Source organism: Euprymna scolopes, chromosome 8 (genome assembly GCF_053919585.1).
Source record: "Euprymna scolopes isolate OS-2025 chromosome 8, ASM5391958v1, whole genome shotgun sequence".
Lineage (NCBI taxonomy): Eukaryota > Metazoa > Mollusca > Cephalopoda > Sepiida > Sepiolidae > Euprymna > Euprymna scolopes.
In genome coordinates, this window is record NC_136489.1 from 21,365,718 (window position 1) to 21,379,713 (window position 13,996).

Genomic DNA, 13,996 nt, shown 5'->3' on the forward strand with positions numbered 1-13,996 from the left:
TCGCTATACCTTTTAACTTATCTAAAAGGTATCTCTTGCTAAAGTTCTCACTTGCAACAACATTCACGAGTACGAGTGGTACCCTCCCTCTATTTTATTTATTTCAGTCTTTTTTTCAATGGATTATTATTGAATGGACACTAATCTATCAGATTGTCAAAACAAATGAGAAAAGACAATATTTAAATGTTTGTAGACGGTTCTAAGTTTCTAATGCAACGGTCTAGTAAATCACTCACCCGCTATAGAACCACTTGACGATTTTAGGCTAAATTTCACAAATGTAGCCTTTTTAAGCAGTTTGCCCTTTTTATGAATTCATTTGAAATTTTCTCCTTTCCGATTATACATAATACATACGTATTTATAGTTATCTTTAAATTTCATCATTCGACTTTTACAAAGGTTTTACTCGAATGATGAATGATGAGTTGTTGTTGTTGTTATTATTTATTTTTTTATTCATTTATAAAATAAATAAAAAAATTGAAAAAATAAAATAAATAAAATAATCTATAAATATAAAAGCGAAAATGTGTGTGTGTGTGTGTGTGTGTGTGTGTTCGCTTTTTGTTTATGTCTTTTTTCCTCTTGGTTCTCGCTCGGCTCCGTCATTCTTAAAACTTTTTATATCACGTGTAAATCGTAATATCTACGAGTTAACAACGGAGGTCGCCTGTCTATTTAATTTGCCCGACTTTGAAAAGCTAAATATTCCACAATTTCGGATCGCCGCGTGTTGATTCGACTTTTTCGTATAAAAGCGAAACTAAGCTTAACATATCGTTCCCGGCGCGATTCCGATGCGGAGTTTCTCCTTATATCAGACAATTGCTATTCAATTTGGACAATTTTTTTATAGGGAGCTGGCCCCCCCCCCATAACATCTTGGGGAAACAAAAACAAAAACTGCCCCGCAGTAAATAAAAAAATGCCCCGAAAGTTGACCTCATTAAGTCATTAAGTACGGCCAACTGCCAATTCTTAATACTTAAATAAATTTAAACGTCTTTCCGTTTGTATTTCTTGGTGGCCGAGCGGTTAACGTCGCACGTTTTTTTCGCACTTTATTTTCCAACTTCACCTCATGGCTTCGATCCTTTCTACTTACCTACCAAAACTTTTTTGTAACCCCCCCCACGGGCAACGCCGGGTACCCTCGCTAGTATAAAATAAAACTGAAATCGAAAAACAGCCTGATCAAAACTATATCACTTCTTAGGACAAAGCAAAAAGGAAACCTATCCCCGCTAAAATCGAACAAAGGAAGATGTGAATCGATGTTTGAAAAATACGCGTTCATTGGCTAAAGTAAATAGGTGTGTGAATAACAAAGAATAATAAAGAATCTAATCATTCGACAAGTAAATCCACTACCACGTGTACATATAAAAACACGAAGTAAAATAGATTCCGTGCAAAAGCCTTATGAATCCTTATAAGGATAAGACACAGAAAATTTTGTGTAGTTTGATTGCCATATTTATTTCCAAAACTTACACACACGCGCGTGTGTGTGTGTGTGTGTGTTCTCAAGCTGGCATCTTGGTAAAAATGGCAGCTTCATACAAGTTGGATCGTATATCTATTTGGAGGTGTAAGTCTTTTACCTTTTATGTGAGTGTTTCAAGCTTTTTAAGTAATCTTTCTTAAATATTCTTCTTTTTATTTCGTCCTTTGAACTCGACAATAAAGGATTGTTATCTGACAGAAAAGACAAAAAAGACATAACATATTGCATCGTGTTGTGAATACGTGTCTGCGACGGGTTTTACAAAAAATCATTATTTATTAAGACCTGGAGGCAACTCGAGGATAAGAGGTAGTGAATGTGAGGTGGTAGTGTCGTAATCATTAATGGCGTAGATTATGAGAATTTGGATTATATAAGGGGGCGGCTCAACAAGAACTTGTTTACATTAGATTTGAAGGCTACCATATTGTAGTCGACCGGGAAGCAGACCAGAAATACAGTGTTCCACAGGCGGGCAGTTCTAAGAAAGAAACTGAGACTGATTGGTTTGGACTGAGAGGCAGATGATCTATCTCCTGATTTTTTTTAAATATGGGATACACTGCTGAGGCTTTTTAAGGGTGTTGGGAAACATTCCTCTTTAAGGCAACGTTTAAACCGCTTTGTAAGTATGTGAGCTAGTTCAGGTTGAAGCTTTCTGAGTACTATGATCGGAATGCAGTCAGGGCCAGTTGCTTTACTAGAATCAAGGTTTTTGATAAGTTTGGCAACATTACGCACATATATTTGTATGTCGCATAGAGTGTTTTCAGTTATAGGAGGAAATATAGGGGTAGTCAGCCATGGTTGCAAAGGGCAGCATTTGCTGTAATTTTTGGTAAAGAGTTTTGCATTGCAAGATGCTGACGATATTAACTCAGGTCCATTTGTGATGGTTGGGATAGAGGACACAGCTTATTTCAGAGCCCTTTTTGTTAATCGCTAAGACTGATGAAAACCAAGCCGCTACTCTGCAACTTAAAGATTGACGTTTTAAGCACGCGAAGCTTTTGCATTTTTATTACTCTTTTACAGTTGCTGGAAGTCCTAAATGTGGATTTAGTTTCATAACATATATTTTGTTGAAAGCAATGGAAATAGTGGTTTTTGTGTGCAATGGCAGTTGCACAGTTTGGAGTGGACCACGGCTGGCTGTTAGGTTTTTGCGGGGGGGGGTTGTAAAGTATGAAGCGGTCTATACCGATAATTAATTAAAAGGTAAAAGGCTATAGAGAACACGTTTTTTTAACATGGAAGGCATGGGTATATCTGATATAAATTTTCGGAAAATATCCCACTCAGCCATAGACTTTCGATATAACGTACGATGAAGAGGTACATATGAAGAGCCATTACATTTTGTTTTTATTAGCGACAGCTGAGTGATCGGAAGATGCCAGTGGAGACAGAACTGAGAATGTGCACAGTTCTGGGCAAGTTGTAAAAAAGGGTCAAGGAGAGTTTGTGTTAAGCTAAAGACAATGGAGAAAGCATTGCAGTTCCTCCACTCATCATCCGTCTTGTTTGAGTGGACTAGCCATTCAACATTGTGAATATTGAAGTCTCCACAGACGTGAATGTGAGCCAAAGGATTTTTTTTTTACACAGTGATCACCACTAATCAAGGCCCGGAAGCCACTCAGGGATAAGGGTTATTGCAAGTACATTACGTTAGTGTGGAGATTTGATGAAGTGTTTACTTAAGGGGGCGGTTCATTAGGAATGTGTAAACGTTGGACTTGAAGACATCCAAGTTGTAGTCCGGTGGGAAGCAGGCAGACGGAACAGAGTTCCACAGGTGTGCAGTTCTAAGAAAGAAGCTTTGTTCATGGAATCCGCGTTTTGATTTAGGCACAGATATAGAGTGGGGGAAATTTTTCACAGTGAATTCAGCTAGACGGATATAGGATGAGCAGACAATGTGATTGATTTTCTTAGAGATACTCTCAATGATAGCAACTCTGCTCTTATGGGGAAGATATCGAGCAAATATGAACGCAGTGCTGTGATCCAGTGCTACTCTGAAGCACATATAAGGCAACAGGATTTTGTTGGGAGACGTCCCTACCTCTAATGTACAAATTTCATGCCCATGATAATTTTGGAGGTCGGATTTGGATGTCAAGTTTGAGTATCTTTTAATCACGAAGTCATCTAAGGAAAGAGTCGGTTCAACGCCAGTTTCACACAGAAACAACAGGGCAGGTGTAGTCTCATGTAATTGCTTTCTAACGTCTGGAAGTCTAAAACGTTTGTGTCAAAATTTTATTTTCTTTGCGAGTCTCTAAACACAATATTTGATCTATTTTAAAAGTAATCACAATGTTGAATGTGTGTATGCGGACGCATGTGTGGGCATATATATATATATATATATATATATATATATATGTGTATATGTATATGTATAAGTGAGAGTATATGTGTGTGAAGAAAATTGTCAACTTATATGCTCAACGAATAATTGATCTACAGACTTGAAATTTTGTATATAGTGTATTCAGACATGTGAAGAATTTTTAATCCCTTTTAATCCGGAAAAGGGGCTGCTAGGGGTTAAAAATTGAAAATTTGGTACTTGGATTTATATCTGTTTGTCAACTGTTCTAAGTTTGAAAACGCTTTTTAAAATGTATTAAACTGGTCTAATAGTAGTCGTACTAATGGCATCGTTAGGTTTGGTTTCGATCTCAGCTCGAGTATTTTATTTTTTTACTACAAGAAGAGAACTGTTTACAAAAAAATATAATACTCGCATACGCATGGCTTAGTTTGTTCCAGTTTTTTTAGGGGGGTACTTCATTTTTTAATAAATCTTACTTTAATATAGGGCAACGCCGGGTAATCTTCTAGTATATCTATATATATATAAAAGTGAAAGTGTCTGTGTGACTGTGTGTCTGTGTATCTGTGTGTCTGTGTCTGTGTACATTTCCCTACGCAATAACTCTGTCAATTTTTAGTCTACAGACTCGAAATTTGATATACAGGGTACTGAGATTTGGGAAAATCGATGTGATCGGTTTTTGGCCAGAAATTTCGTTTTTAAGGGGTCAAACTTCAACGATTTGACCTTTGAGAACTTTATCAAACTCCGCCGACAATTTTGGGTCTACGCACTTGAGATTTTAGATATAGGTTCCTTAGACATGGATCTAGCTTAATAACTTGATTTTAGCCCAAAACAATAAATTTAAACGAGTCATAATAGGGGTCAAAGTTTTAAAAAATTACTCAGACAATTTCTGGTCTAAATATTTGAAATTTTACATAAAGGGTATTCAGAGATAGTGCAAGCTTTTTTTATCAGTGTGGGTCGGAAATTTTTAGTTACCAATATATAAATGTATGTATGTATGTCTGTTTGCATGTCTGCCTTAAACTTTCAATAGAGGCGACGGATTTTACCAAGATCAGTCTCGTTTTAAAGTTCGATCTTTCATACGACAAATATCGAAACATTGGCTAAAAACATTGATATCTTCCCATTCAACTAGGCACTTTTCTACGGGGGGGGTCAATTTTTCCACCTATATTTTTTAAAGTTATCCTCTCCTTTAGATTGTCTAGTCTTATTTTTTAAAATTGTCGCTTCCGGTTTGGCGGTGGTCGTAACAGCATGAGCGTTAGGTTTTAACCCGTTCTTTTCCTCCTTTGCGGTACGGGTTCGAGCCTGCCTTCCTACTGCCACTTTTTTTTTGCGCAACATACACATCCAAACATCCGAGCAACGCCGGGCGCCCATGCTAATATATATATATATATATATATATATATATATATATATATATATATATATATATATAACTTACTACCTAGCTCTAGCTATATTATACTAAATTTATACTTTTGTATATTAGTATATGTGATTAAATGAAGTAGTCATATATATATATATATATATATATATATATATATATATATATATATATATATATATATAATTGACTACTTCATTTAACCACATAAATTAATATACGAAAGTATAATTTTATGCGTAAACTAAGTATTTACTTCAAGCCTGGCGAATCCTAGTGTGGATGAAACGCGGTATATTCTGTGTAGTAATTGCCACATATATGTTTCTAACTTACTATATGTGTTAAAGAGAGGAATTGCGATCTCTCGAAAAGTTATAGTAGTTATAGTAATGTGATGCTAATTACGGAAGTCTTTAATAGAACAGACATATTATATTCGATTTGTTTTTGAAGCAATCAAGAACTGAATTAACTTCAAAGATATTTTATTAGTTTGCGGCTTTCGTACGAACAGATAACGAAGCGAATATCACATACTTTAAGCAGCAGTTTATCAATTACGAAAAGTATCTGGAATCTCCGTCCATTTTTTTCTTTCTTTTTATAGATTTTTCTTTTTTCTGTTACTTAGTTGATTTATTCTTGATACATAATTAAAATAAAAATAAAAAGTTGCAAATGAGGAAGTCACTAACCGCATGAAGTAAACTTATGGGGCCTATGGAAATGTGTTAGCCAGTGTAAAACGGCGCAAATTACCGTGGTATGATCATGTAACGAGACCAACAGGAATTGCTAAACATTAATACAGGGGACAGTAAGAAGAAGAAGAAGGCGTGGAGGACAGCAAAAGGGATTGAGTGATAACATCATGTAATGGATGAGCTTGAAGCTCAGCAGCACCATTGCAATAGCACAGGACAGACGGGAGTGGAGACAGTTGGTGAGAGTTTCTGCAGAAGCGCCCTCTATGGTCAAGTAGACTACGGAGGTAGATAGATAAATGGATGGATAGATAGATAGATGCAATATAGCACGGACGCGCGGATTCAAATGCATACAAAATTACGGCACCGGTAGAGAAAAATAAAGACTTAAAAAAGAGATCACGTTAGGGACGAGAATAACGTTCGAGATCACGTTAGAGACGTGGATGACGTTGGAAAGCACGATCATATGGATTACGTCACGGCCGCAATAATTGGGAAATAAATGTTGTTACAAAGAAAAGGCATGTCCAAGTTCTTTTCTATACAATAAAAAAACTGGAATTCGTTATCACTGTAGGGACGCAAAGTTATTTCCCTTTAAATGTATTTTTTTCAGGGAGATTTTACTATTCAGAGTATTATTCTTTTGGTGAAAAAGATAAAGTTCCAACATCTTGTGAGAACCTCTTCCCGGCTGTTTTAATCTTCGAGCATGATGTTCATTTCCCCCTAATTTTTTTTGTTTTGTTTGTTTGTTTTTGTTTTTGTTTTTTTGGGGGGAGGTTGCTAATCGTTAACCGAACGAAGCAGACCTTCCAGGTCATCAGACTTGCTCCTACTAGGAAGACCCAAGCAGGTAAATCCCCAGACGACTTCCTAGTTTGCTTTTGAAATTGTCTGATAAGGCTTTATATACCAGTATAGTAGTTCTTTAATCTTGTTGAACTTTTTCGCGTTGACTGTTTTCTTCCTAGCTAAGACTAAGGTCAATATATAGTTCGTCTTTTTGGATAATAAACTTGCATGTACATGAAGGAGCTTCATGCCTTGTCAATCTCAGTCCCGCAAGCGTCATAGACTTTTATTGCTACGAGAGCCGTATTTCTACAATTATAACTGAAGGATTACTGCAGAATATTTTTCTTATAATTTAGAAATCTGTGACAAGTTTGATGGAAACAAGAGAAGCATACGCTTAAATTATTTTATTTTTGGAGTTAAAATATAAGAAGCCTTACTTTTGGAGCGATTCTCGTATATGTTATTCGTAGTAGCTGCTATATTTTGCTCGAATAATATAAAAATCAAGGTGTTCTACATCTGCACTCTAACGAAGAAAAAATTTCGTTTTAATATTGATTGGGAAAATCAGATTGCGATATTATAGGTTAATGGTGTTTTTGTTTTAATCCGGTTTGCTAATTTAATGTAATGCTAATCCGGTCTATTTTTCAACCAGCTGTTTATGGAATTAATTATCGCTTGATATAAAGTTGGCTATGTGTATATCCTATATCATATTTCTCATGAGTTTGTATGTTTGTATGTGAGTATGTATTTTTACAAAGCAAAAACTACTCGAAGTCTCGCAGTAACTTCTCAAAGTAACCAAAAAAGTAAGATTTAAAAAAAAAATCCATGCCTCACGGTCACGCCGACGCTTTCTCAGTGATGAAAGTAAATAAAAACAAAAAGAACGCAACATACGACGACAGCATCTCTAAAGCATGGATATTTGAATGCATAAGAATGTTCAAGATATTCAACAGGATTATAAAATTTATATATAAGTAAATAACCATATATATATATATATATATAAGTGAAAGTTTCTGTCTGTCTGTGTACATTTCCCTACGCAATAACTCTGTCAATTTTTAGTCTATAGACTCGAAATTTGATATACAGGGTACTGAGATTTGGGAAAATCGATGTGATCCGTTTTTGGCCAGAATTTTCGTTTTTAAGGGGTAAAAGTTCCACGATTTGACTTTTGAAAACTTTACCAAACTCCTCCGAGAATCTTGGGTCTAAACACTTGAAATTTTAGATATAGATTCCTTGGACATGGATCTAACTTAATAACTTGATTTGAGTGAAAGTGACTGTTTGTCTGGTGTGTATCTGTGTATCTGTGTGTCTGTGTGTGTACATTTCCCTACGCAATAACTCTGTCAATTTTTAGTCTACAGACTTGAAATTTGATATACAGGGTATTGAGATTTGGGAAAATCGATGTAATTCGTTTTCGGCCAGAAATTTGGCGATTAAAGGGTCAAACTTCAACGATTTGATCTTTGAGAACTTTACCAAACTCCTCCGAGAATTTTTGGTCTAAACACCTGAAATTTTAGATATAGGTTTCTTGGACATGGATTTAACTTAATAACTTGATGTGAGCCCAAAACAATAAATTTTAATGAGTAATAATAGGGCTCAAAGTTAAAAAAATTTACCACTTTTTTTTTGCTCCACATATATCTTCAAATATCCGGGCAACGCCGGGAACCCATGCTAGTATATATATAATTTAGGAATTTAAAATTTGTTATTTTAAAAAGTTAAATTTCAAATATAGAAACTTTATTGTATGCAAGACAAAGAATACAGTATAGTAAAATATATTTCCTTAACCCATGAGTTTTCGATAATTATACAAATATTATAAAAGGTTTGCACCTAATTTGCTAAAGGTAATAAACATAGAAAATTAAATTAAATGTTTTTAAAGTTTTTAAATCATTTTAGCTACATAGAATAAGGGACATTGTATATTGATGCAGCAAAAAAAAAGGATATTGAACTTCAAATCTTGACAACACCTGTTTCGTAGCGCAGAATTATTCATTTAATTATTATATCAATCAATGAATCTATTCTGCCCTTAACTCCTCGGAAGAAATAGCGCCTATCAATTCGTTAAAATAGTGTATGTCAATGTATTAAAGGAATAAATTTAAAGATGGTTAGCATCCTGAAATTTGGAATATAGATTTTTGTCATTTATTTGTTATATGCTCTGTAATTACATTGAGCTTCATAAATGAAAAGATTAGTATTAATAAAAGGTGAAATATAATTGAAACACACATATTTCCAAAGAATATATATCTGCGCGCGCGTGTGTGTGTGTGTGCGTGTGTGTGTGTGTGTGTACTAGTAGTGGGTGTCCGACCTTACAGATATATATAAAATACGCTTAAATATATTTTAATTCGTGCAGATTTCGTATTTATTGTCACAAAGCTCATTGTCTGTTGAATATACATACATATTGTACTTAATATGTAGTGTAACATAGCGCTATGGCGCGCGTGTGAGAAAATCAGCAGCAGGTGTAAGATAACTGACTAGCGAAAATAGTAGCAGCACCAGCCGTCCTAGCGCATATGCAAATTAATACAGTGTGCAAGCGCTGAAGTCACGGGAAGTAGAAGAAAAAGAAAGAAGAAAGAAGAACAGCAGGTCGTCGAGCAGAAGAGGAAACAAAGTACGTTTCAAGAGAAGATGGGCGTGTGAAGTCGAGAGCCAGAAAGCGCTGGCTACGGCTTGTGTGAGGTGGCGGAGAAAGAGACTTTTAAAAAGCGCATGTTATAAGGCAGCGCGTTGTAAAACCCATGTGTATGCGAAAAGACTTGTCAAAGATAATGAAATGCGTTAAAATTAGAAGAATCACGAATGAATGCATTTCATTTTCACTTTTAAAAAATGCCGAGTCGGATTTTTATTTATATCCTTATTTTGTTCGCTTGTTTGTCTATTAGCAACGGTATCAGACAACGTACAGGTCAGAGTAGTTGAAATGAAACGGCACAGTTACAGTGTAACGCCACGTTATAGTAGTACTGATTTCAAAGGTGAAAAATAATGACTTGTGTGCCATAAGTTAGAATCGAAACCAAAACATTTAGCGCTCCTACCGCGTTCCCCATCGTTTGAGGTAACCCGACAAACAGCTAAGAAAGTTTTAAAATTAAACCATTTTCAGCCATGATTGGTTTTCCGCATGCACAAACTGATACAAATGTGTCGGCAAGTTGAAATGAACATTTTGCATTTCAACTTGTCGACCCCTGTGCGTGTTATTCATCCATCCAAACAAAGATTTTACTCGTTATAAACCATCCTTATTGTATGATTACTATTTCCTGCTAATTTCGGTGTTATGTGACCAGTAGTTTAAGAGTCCATCGGTTAAATATTTACACACACACACACACACACACACACACACACACACATGAATTGTTTCATTTATATAGATATACGGAGAGAGGGGAAGAGGGAGAAAAAAGAGAAATAGTGTAACTTTCTCTGACGTATAATCACTTTCTACATGCGTTATCATGTCTGGGGATGAAACTAACGATAAACACTATATCATTAATCATCGAGCATCGCAGAATTTGAAAGGGCAAAACTGATTAGGAAAGTGAAAGTGGCGAAGGGGAGAGGTGGAAGGATTGCGCGAAAAAGAAACACTAAGAAGGTTTTTGAACAAATCCAAAAATAAACTCAAATATTGTTATTATACATAAAAAAAATTGGAAGACATAGATAGGATTGGTGAAAAAAGGATTAATATGAAGTACACCCCAGCTCACCCCACCCCAACCCCCCACCCCCCCCCCAAAAAAGATGTGAATATAGGTATTAGAAATTAAGGGTTTTCTAAGGATATTATTTGTATAAATTATTGAAGCTAAGATTTTGAGAGAAAAGGAGCTACAATAATTTATACAAATAATATCCTTAAAAATATCTTTATTTTTTTTACATAGGTATCACCACTTGTCAAGGCCTAGAGGCCACTCGAGGATAAAGGTTAAAGAGTGTACAGTAGTTAATTTGACAATATAGTAATTGTTAGTAATGGAAAGTCGGTAAATTTGTTAACTTAAGTGGAACGGCTCATCAAGAACTTGTTGGACTTGAAGACAACCATATTGTAGTCAGCTGGAAAGCAGGAAAACCGAAGACAGTTCCACAGGCGTGCAGTTCTAAGAAAGACGCTTTGTTCATGGAATCTACGTGTAGGTTTATACATAGATAAAGAGTGAAGTTAATTATTGATAGAGCTTTCAACCAAACAAGTGTTTCTCGTGAAAGGAGCATAGATTGAAGCTCAGACGAGCACTTGCCATAAAAATAATGATAAAGCAGAGACAGACTCGCAACATCTCTTCAGTAAGAAAGAGGTTGCAGGGAAGAGAAAAGGGCATCCCCTACTAGGCTACGGAGTCTATTTTGAAGGATTTTAGCAGCTCCTGCCCAGATTTGACAACAGTACTCCATCCTTGGACGTACCGAGCTCTTATATAGGTAGAGAATTGCATCAGCAGTGAGATATATACTGGATCGATAGAGGATCCCACCATTCTTCCAGCGACCTTGGCAACGGATTTGATGTATGTATTCCCTTTCAGATCAGGAGTAAAGGTCAAACCCAGAAGCTTGTCAAAAAATGGAGCCTCTCCGAAACGAGAGCCATTCATTTCAGTTGATGCCAGATGGGGATCAGACCATTTATGATATAACGATAAAACCTTGGTTTTAGATGCATTAAAAGTAGCCACCCACCCCTTTCCCGATTGTAACACGTGCTCAAGATCAGAGGAGGGAGAATCAGGGAGAACTTGGTCGTTTACGGTCTTTGATGTGCTACCATAGATGGTAGTGTCATCGGCATAAATGTCTACAAATCATGTAAGGATGTGATTTGGAAGATCATTAATGTAGATCAGTAATAATAATTTCTAATCGTGTTCTAATATAGAATGGCTCTTTTTGGGAGTTGTATTTTCTCCATAGAAAAATTTAAAGTAAAAAACAAACGAAAAGTTTAGCTTTTTTCATGTGTTTTGGGCAAGGTAGTTGAATGAATGGGACCTGTCACCATTTTGTGTGTGTGTGTGTGTGTGTGTGTGTGTGTGTGTGTGCTAGAAATATTGTATATTTAAAGATTGCAACTTCACATGAATTTTATCTTAGCGTCCCCCTATAATTTAACATTTAAGTATAACATTCGCTCCTCAAATATAACCCTATTTTATTCCTTTCACTTAAGTCCCATATACCATTCACTGGACAAAGTGGGGGAGGGCAGAGCGGTAGCTCTAGATATATCTAAGGCTTTTGACAGGGTATGGCATGAGGGTCTCCTCAGGAAAATTAGATCATACGGTATCACTGGTAGAATACTTAACATAATTAAATCTTTCTTAGATAAGAGAAAAATCCAGGTTGTCCTCGACGGTCGTACATCTAAACAATATGATATAAATGCGGGAGTGCGCCAGGGGTCTATCCTTGGACCTCTACTGTTCCTGATATTCATAAATTACCTCCCCGACAAAATTGCCTCTGAGATGGGTATATATGCTGATGATACCACACTCTATAACAGGCACGACAGGAAAACAAATGAACACATATCTAAAGAAATGGCAGAAACACTAGAGGATGACCTCCAATCTGTAGTAGAATGGGGACAAAAATGGATGGTCACGTTCAATGCCGCCAAGACTAAACTAGTTTCATTCAATAATTACAAGAAACCTTCTCTACCACCTATAGCAATGGCCAACGACTCTTTATCTGAGAGTACATCTTTTAAACTCCTTGGTCTAACGTTCACAGGAAACATGAGTTGGAACAATTACATTGAAGGCATTGACAGGGCCGCTGCAAGGAAGGTGGGCTCTCTCTCTACCGTTCTAGAAACCTACTAACACCCGAAAGTATTCTGTACTTCTATAAGGCAACCATTCGCCCATGTATAGAGTATTGCTGTGATATTTGGGCTGGTGCATCGGCTACTAGTCTCTTGCTCCTTGACAAGGTTCAAAAGAGAGTCGCAAATCTGATAGGCCCTGAACTGGCATCTAAGCTTCAGCCTCTGTCCCATCGACGAGACGTTGCATCCCTCTGCCTGTTCTACAAGTATTATAATGGCGAATACTCTAACGAACTGCAAGCACTTGTGACCCCACGACGTGAACACCCTCGACAGACCCGACAGGCTGCAAAATCCCACCCCTACACTGTAGAGATCCCTAGATGTAAAAGATCTTTCTACTCCAGTAGTTTCTTCTCCAGAACCGCTAGACTTTGGAATTCCATTCCAGGTCCCAGCTTCCCCAACTCTACTGACGTGCAGAAGTTCAAGTGCAACGTGAACCGACATCTTGCTGCCCAAATCCCTACATAGTACCCCAGTAGTTGTTGCCACTGATAGTAGCCCCCTACACCAAAGTGGCAATGTGCCTTGTTTGGGGTGAAAATGTAATTTAAAAAAAAAACGTCCGACTCGCATTTAAAGATCTACCTGTTAATTTTTCTGCTGTGATGGTCTAACTCAGATGTTTTTATTTTTTCCTCTATTGTACGCAATTCCAATAATTTGCCGTTTAAATTGTGACATTGTGTGTGTTCATATATATATATATTCTGGGTTAATGTGTGAGTGACTTCCCTATGAACTCCAAAACGGCTTGGCCAGTTGTTTGAAATTTCATACAAATGAAATTTATGTCTGCCTGTGTTCTTAAATAAGTTTTATCGGAAAGTGTTGATAATCACTCCGAGTTTGACCAAAGTTAACATCCTTATAAAACCTAACATCACAAGTGCATTTCACTAGTTTCATCATCGTACAAGCAAAAAGGTTTGACATATAAAATCAACAGTAGATTTTTTGATAAGACAAGGGCTCGCTCGAAATAAAGATTTTTAGAGCATAATTGAACCATAACACTCGACTTTTGAATTTTAAATTTTAATTCAAGCCATTGCATAAAATAATTTTATATAATCAACAGTACATTCTCTACAGTACAATGTAAATTACAATATATTGTAGACTGTCACTGCGGAGAGGCATGTGAAATTTTGTATCAGTCCACCGCAGCGGTCCCCGACTAGAGCAGGCAATCAATCGATTTGATTGATAAATGGTCGATTTCACTGATTTCGATGACTATAAAAGTATTGGAAGTGTGGAGCATTTGTTG

At 36.4% G+C, this 13,996-nt stretch overlaps 1 protein-coding gene across 7 annotated transcripts in view; it reads left to right on the forward strand.

Moving 5' to 3' along the window:
- The window catches only part of LOC145283502 (dopamine receptor 2-like), a 1,112,732-nt gene that overhangs the window by 1,003,162 nt on the left and 95,574 nt on the right, over positions 1-13,996 (forward strand). The gene's annotated exons all lie outside the window — the stretch shown is intronic.